The sequence below is a fragment of the Sphaerodactylus townsendi genome, linkage group LG17 (genome assembly GCF_021028975.2).
Source record: "Sphaerodactylus townsendi isolate TG3544 linkage group LG17, MPM_Stown_v2.3, whole genome shotgun sequence".
Lineage (NCBI taxonomy): Eukaryota > Metazoa > Chordata > Lepidosauria > Squamata > Sphaerodactylidae > Sphaerodactylus > Sphaerodactylus townsendi.
The window spans coordinates 18,041,321-18,049,208 of NC_059441.1; the positions used below are offsets into that span (position 1 = coordinate 18,041,321).

Genomic DNA, 7,888 nt, shown 5'->3' on the forward strand with positions numbered 1-7,888 from the left:
TTTCTCTTGCTGGCACTTTTTTAGGCCTCTCCCTCTCCACTTCCTGGCCTTCTGCACCTGTGGGCACTGCAAGAGGGACAATGTATTAACCAAGTGGTTTTGTCTCCATTGCTTCAGCAAAGATTTCTTTGGGAAAAATAAGGGGGAGTTAGTGACCTATGCCAGAACAGTACCTGCAGCCACCTCCAACATTTCTGCAGGTCCCTGCTGGTCCTCCTCCAACATTTCTGCAGGTCCCTGATGGTCCTCCTCCAACATTTCTGCAGGTCCCTGCTGGTCCTCCTCCAACATTTCTGCAGGTCCCTGCTGGTCCTCCTCCAACATTTCTGCAGGTCCCTCCTGCTCCTCCTCCAACATTTCTGCAGGTCCCTCCTGCTCCTCCTCCAACATTTCTGCAGGTCCCTGCTGGTCCTCCTCCAACATTTCTGCAGGTCCCTCCTGCTCCTCCTCCAACATTTCTGCAGGTCCCTCCTGCTCCTCCTCCAACATTTCTGCAGGTCCCTCCTGCTCCTCCTCAAACACTTCATGTACATTCATGCCTACAGAGAACAATGTTACAGATGTTCAGCAACATTATCACTGTGTGTTAGCTGAGGTAGAAAACACATTTAAGTAAGTATTGAATTACTGTACATAAACAGCCATTTTCCCAAATGGCTCTGCAGAGTTCATGATTACCTAATGTGTAGGCCATCTACCCACATGCATGACACACAAAATCGAGAACATTATTTCCCTTGCACACATGGACTTTTCCCAACCAATCAGTACAGTGCAGAAAAAAAGGCATCCCAAGTATTTATCAGCATGTTTGTAATGCCTCGTAAAATAATATAAACGTATCTTATCAGGGTGGATGGAACCAAGAAGGCAATGCATTTGGCCCTCCCATCCTCTCATCTGAATTAAATGGCCATCAAAATGTCATACACATACACACAGAGGAATAGCACTAGGACACCACACCAGATGTCACTATACAAGGCAACAAAAACTACCAGATGTGAAAAACAGATTCAAACCTCCTTAACAGATGACCTTATGTCAGGTAGTCCCTTTGGCCCAAACTACCTCACAGGGGTTTTTTTTTTTGTGAGACTAAAATAGGGATGAAAAAGTTCACCTATCCAAAAGATAGGTGAACATTTGGGTTGCAGAGACATGAGTCCTGCTGGGCTTGCTCCACAACCTGCCAAGGGCAGGAACACACTTACCTTCTCCTGGGCCTGGCTCCTCCTCCTCTCCTCCTCTTCTGCCTAAGCCCCAGATGGCAAGGGAGGCTCTGGGAAAGGAAGGGAGAAAAGAAGGGGAGAATGTTGAAATCACATTGCACAGCAATGTTTGCCACATCAAGCAAGGCTTTAGGGCAGCGGCCGCTGACACACAAACTTCCAAATATCCCGCCCCAAAACCATTTCCCTTTCTGGTCCTCTGCTACGTAACTTCACGACCAGGAGCAGCCAGGAGCCAAATGAGTTGGAGGGGAACAGCTGTTTCCTGCCCTCGTCTAGACCCTTTTAGCCTGGGACCTGTGCCATGTTCTTACCTGGTGCAACTCCCCATGGCACAGCAATGCCAGGGGATAGGTGTCAACGGTCTCACAAATGAAGTGATAGAAATACTGCCACCAAGGCTCACACTTTCTTCATACTGTGAGAGAAGCAGAAGCAGAAGCATCAACCCTTTTCTGCATCATCTTATAAAGTTTGTAGTCCTGATTTATACAATCGTAACCTATATCCCATGGTATATATTTTCTGGATCAAGATATACCATTGCCAAATCAAGGCAAATTAAAGCTAAACCAGTGAATAACGAGCCAGGTAGTGCATACAGATCTGTTAACAGTTTGCATTGTTTAGCATCTGTGTTATATCCTGGATGTGATACTCTTGACAAAGTTTTCAAGTATGCCACAAGCAAACTTAAGGATAAGAAACTCTTGGGAACACGGGAAGTCTTAAAGGAAGAAGATGAAATCCAGCCATCTGGGAAAGTTTTTTAAAAGGTCATCCTTGGCTTTCATATGAAGATGTTTACAATAAAGCCAGTAACTTTGGCAAAGGATTGGCCGTGTTAGGTCAGCAACCAAAGACAACCATCGCCATCTTCTGTGAGACTCGAGCAGAGTGGATGATCGCTGCACAGGCATGTTTCATGAACAACTATCAGCTTGCTATACTATATGCCACTCTGGGCTGCCCTGCAATAGTACATGGATTAAATGAAACTATCATTACTAGTAGGGAACTGATGCAAACAAAATGGAAGAGTATTGCATCTCAGGTTCCGCTGCTACATCATATTATTACTGTGGATGGCAAACCAACAACATGAGCAGAATTCCCCCCAGGTGTAATTGTTCATACTATGACATCTGTCGAAGCTATGGGAGTGAAAGCAGAAAATATGTCACTCAACCAACAGAAGATGAGACCAGTCCCATCAGACACTGCAACCATTATGTACACACGTGGTTCTACAGGAATTCCCAAAGGAGTTATGATTTCACATTGTAACCTTATTTCTGGTATAACTGGAATGGCTGAAAGGATTCCTCACCTGGGAGAGAAAGATACCTGCCTTTTGCTCATGTTCTGGAGTTGAGTGCTGAGCTTGTTTGCTTGGCCCATGGATGCTGTATTGGCTACTCATCACCTCAGACTCTAAGTGATCAGTCATCTAAAATAAAGAAAGGAAATAAAGGTGATGTTTCTCCCCTGAAGCCAACTCTAATGGCTGCTATGCTGGAAATCATGGGTCGAATCTACAAAAATGTAATGAATAGAGTTAATGAAATGTCCAATTTCCAGTGTAATCTGTCTATATTGGCTTACAATTACAAGATGGAATAGATTTCAAAAGGCTACACAACTCCACTCTGCGACAGACTTATTTTCTGGAAAGTCTGAATGCTCCTTGGTGGGAAGATTCGGGTCTTGTCGTGTGGAGGAGCTCTACTTTCGGCAGCAACGCAAAGATTTATGAACATCTGTTTCTGCTGCCCTGCAGGACAAGGATATGGCCTGACAGAATCCTCTGGGGCTGGAACAATAACTGAAGTTTGGGACTATACACCAGGCACAGTGGGAGCTCCCTTGGTGTGCTGTGAAATCAAACTAGTGAACTGGGAAGAAGGTGGATACTTTAACACTGATAAACCATATCCTAGAGGTGAGATCAGAGGTGGGATCCAGCAGGTTCTCACAGGTTCCCGAGAGCAGGAATCAATTTAAACACGCTACCATGCTCTGGAGTCCATTTTATGGCACAGATTATTTAACAGCAAGGGAAGCAATGGAGCACACATGTTCCACAGGCCTGGACAATCTTTGCCGATGAACATGAAGAATTTCCCCCCCTCAGCTGCGGAGGATCTTAGCAGTAACCCAAAACTGAAGGTCCGACTCACTTGCTCTCCACTTGGAGGCAGGTCCTTCATCGGCTGCACAGAATTTCTGGAAGCCAAGAGAGACACATTTCAAAGTGTGCACATAACCTGTTCTCTAGCAGCCCAAATACAATTTCTTTTTCTCTCTTCTCTCAGGCTGCCCTTCGACATTAATCAAATCCCAGCACACTGCTGCCTTTCAAGCACCTGTTATGAATCCAGATTTAACAGCAACCGCTCCAGTCGCCAACTTTGGGGGCAGAATCTGCCTCTGATGGTAAAAAGTGGCATCAGGTTGCAGTTTGTCGTTTCCCGCCTCCACATAGTGACCCTAGACCTCCTTAGTGGTCTCCCAAGCAAGAACTAACCAGGACTGACAGTGTTTGCTGTGGGGCAGGCAGTGCAAGGGAGTTGGGGGGGGTAAGACTAGGTGGGCTGGCGGTGGGTAGAGGGAAGAGGGGAATAAGAGGGGAAGTCCTCCTATGGATTAAAAACTGGTTGAGAAACAGGAAGCAAAGGGTGGGTGTAAATGGGAAGTTTTCACAATGGAGAGATGTACGGAGTGGTGAACCCCCAGGGATCTGTTTTGGGACCAGTGCTCTTTAACCTATTCATAAATGACCTGGAAGTAGGGGTGGGTAGCGTGGTGGCCAAGTTTGTGGATGATACCAAGTTATGTAGGGTGGTGAGAACCGCAAAGGATTGCGAAGAGCTCCAAGCGGACCTTGATAAATTGAGTGGGCTAAGAAATGGCAAATGCAGTTCAATGTAGCAAAATGTAAAGTGATGCACATAGAGGCAAAAAATCCAAACTTCACATACACGCTACAGGGGTCAGTGCTATCAGTCACAGGCCAGGAAAGGGATTTGGGCGTCTTAGTTGATAGTTCCATGGGAATGTCAACTCAATGCATGGTGGCTGTGAAAAAGGCAAACTCTATGCTGGGAATAATTAGGAAAGGAATTGATAATAAAACTGCAAAGATTGTCATGCCCTTATATAAAGCAGTGGTGTGACCGCACTTGGAGTACTGTGTTCAGTTCTGGTCGCCACATCTCAAAAAGGATATCGAAGAGATAGAAAAAGTGCAGAGAAGGGCAACGAGGATGATTGAAGGATTGGAGCACCTTCCTTATGAGGAGAGGCTGCAGCGTTTGGGACTCTTTAGTTTCAAGAGGAGTCTATAAAATTATGCATGGGGTAGAAAATGTTGACAAAGAGAAATTTTTCTCTCTTTCTCACAATACTAGAACCAGGGGGCATACACTGAAAATGCTGGGGGGAAGAATTAGGACTAATAAAAGGAAACGTTTCTTCACACAATGTGTGATTGGTGTTTGGAATGTGCTGCCACAGGAGGTGGTGATGGCCACTCACCTGGATAGCTTTAAAAGGGGCTTGGACAGATTTATGGAGGAGAAGTCAATCTATGGCTAGATCCTCCTTGATCTGAGATTGCAAATGCCTTAACAGTCCAGGTGCTCGGGAGCAGCAGCAGCAGAAGGCCATTGCTTTCACATCCTGCCTGTGAGCTCCCAAAGGCACCTGGTGGGCCACTGCGAGTAGCAGAGTGCTGGACTAGATGGACTCTGGTCTGATCCAGCAGGCTCTTTCTTCTGTTCTTAAGATGTCTGGGGCAAAGTTGTGCCCACTGGCAAATCTGTCCCGCTCTGGCAGCAAAGCAAAATTAATATCGTGCTATAAGTGGATTTGCTTGCCGCAGAGGGTTGGGGGGGCGAGCCTAACCTGATCTCATCAGATCTCAAAAGCCCAGCAGGGTTGGTCCTGGCTAGTATTTGGATAGGAAGAAGAAGAAGAGTTTGGATTTATATCCCCCCCCTTTCTCTCCTGTAGGAGACTCAAAGGGGCTTACAATCTCCTTGCCCTTCCCCCCCACCACAAAAACCCTGTGAGGTGGGTGGGGCTGAGAGAGCTCTGAAAAGCTGTGACCAGCCCAAGGTCACCCAGCTGGCCTGTGTGGGAGTGTACAGGCTAATCTGAATTCCCCAGATAAGCCTCCACAGCTTAGATACACGAGCTCTTAACCTCCTGCACCACTGCTGCTCCCAAGGCATAGGTGTCAAACTAGCTGCCCTCCAGATGTTATGGACTACAGTTCCCATCATTCCCTGCCAGCATGATGCTGGTACGGGATCTGGAGAGCCGCGAGTTTGACACCTGTGCTCCAAGGGATACTGGGGTCATGATGCAGAGGAAGATTATGGCAAACCACTTTTTGTGTTTTATCTCCCCGGGTGACGGGGGGGGGGGGTTGCACCATCTCTCCTTCCCTTTCCCTCTGGGGGGGAGGGTGTTGTCCCCATCTGAGGCCCCGGTTTTAGGGGGCCTGTTGTCCAACCACGCCTTAGGCCACAGGGTCAGTCCCTCCCAGCTGCCAGCCTTGTGGTCTCCTATTCCCTATGGGAGGATTCTTCCTCCCAGCTGCCGCCCTCCGCTGACACTCCCCACCCACCCACCCACCCACTCTCCCTCCCTCCCTAAAAATATTAGGTTTTAACATTGGAGGAACAGAAAGAACGTATACCGTTTCTGTGTACCGCAACAGCACAGGAGGCCTCTCAAGAATTTACGGAGCGTCATCTCCCTTCACCTTCCAACCAGTCAAGTCCACAACTGAAAACAAGAGGCAGTGAACTAAAGTCCAACCAACCACTCCTGAAGTGGACAGTTAAAGTCCCTTCCTGCCAGTTAAGATGCTACACTAGGCAGTCGCTCAGGTTCTATATGACATCATAATGGGATGGTTCCATTATGGCACCCCTCAGCCAATGGTTACTTGCTGGAGAGGACAGGGGACCATATATGCCACTCTGGGCCTGTTTTGAACAGGTACATGCAGCCATGGAAAATGTGAGTAGCAACTGTGCAAATCAGCATCAGAAAAGGAAAAGGGCACCAGGCGCAACAATCCCCTTGGGGCGGGAAGCACTCTGGGCAGGACCAGAGACCTGGAAAGAGCTACGGGCGGGGCGGGGGCAGACTCTCGGATGGCTCCTCTTTCCAGGGAAAGCAGGGACCGAAGAGCCCCTTCTGTTTTGGGGTTGGAGGCTGGAAATTAAGGTGAAAAGAATGTGGACTTCCCCCAAGGAGGTCGGCTGGGGAGGGCGCTGCTGGTTCCCTGAGCCACAAGGCCCTGCCCATGTTTGTTAGAATGAAAGCAAAGTATTCTAGGGATGCACCCATGCGTGACAGGGTAAAGGCTTGGCTGCCTTGTTCCTGGGTCAAAACCACCATGATTTTTCTTGCCTGCCAGTATCAGAAGTCACCCTTCTCGCATGGGAATAAACATTCCACGATTGGGCTTTGCTGATCTACAACTGGAGCAGAAAGAAGAAGACGCGATACCCTCTCCGCTAAGACTGGTCCTGGCCCGTCATCTGCCCTCTCCACGGCAGGGCAGGCTGACAGCTTGAGGGGGCAGGAAGTGGTCTTCCAATTGCCACAAGAGCAGCACTTGGGCAAAGGCTCCCCGGGGGACTTTCATTTTTCGGCTCTTCTTAGGGAGGGATAAAGTTGAAAGGAATAAACAGGGCTGGCCCAATCTTGTTCACTGCAGTGGCCTATTTGCCTAGGGGGCGCCAAAATTTCAGGGTCATTTGTGTGTTTTCCCCATTTTTAGTGTTTTTTGCATTTTGGCCTGCAGGGGGCGCATCTGTAAAGCTAGAGGCATCAAAATTTCAGGGTATCATCCAGACACTGTCCTGATGATACCACCCAAGTTTGGTGAGGTTTGATTCAGGGGGGCCAAAGTTATGGACCCCTAAACAGGGTGCCCCATCCCCCATTGTTTCCAATGGGAGCTAACAGGAGATGGGGCTACCCATTTGAGAGTCCATAACTTTGGCTCCTCTGAACCTAATTTCAACAAACTTGGGTGGTATCATAAGAACAGTTAACAGGTGATACCCTGAAATTTTAGTGTCACTAGATTTAAAAATACACCTCTGACAGGCACCCCACGATATTTGCCTAAGATTCTTTGTTTTGCAATGCTTTGGCTCCATTGTAGCCAATGGGGAATTTCTGAGTGTGTAGGCAGGCTGCACATTTTTGAAGATAGAGGCATCAGACTTTCAAGGTGGCTCAGGAGGCTCTCCTAGTAATAGCATCCAGACTTGGAGACCTTTGCTTCTGGGGGTTCAATTTTATGGCCCCCCAAAAGGCTTATTTTGTTTCCCTGCCCCTGCACATAAAGATTGCTGGCTGGGTTCTCTTAGAACTCTCTCAACTTGTGCCCCCACCCCACCCCAAGCTCACCAAGCTTGGATGCTATTACCAGGAGACCTCTTGGAGCCACCTTGAAAGTCTGGAGCCTCTATCTTCAAAAATATGCATCCAGTGCTTACACACTCACAAAAATTCCCCAGAATCTGCCAGACTCTTCAGCAAGTTCTGTGGTAGGAAAAATTACTTTTCCCATCAGAGACTTCAGTGGGGATTTCTGTTATGACCAGATGGCTCTGTGGTATAGAGGT

General features: G+C 47.8%; 1 pseudogene; it reads left to right on the plus strand.

Annotated features, from left to right (window-relative positions):
- Positions 1-1,561: 1,561 nt before the first annotated feature.
- Positions 1,562-6,046, plus strand: LOC125446202 (annotated as a pseudogene).
- Positions 6,047-7,888: the final 1,842 nt, after the last annotated feature.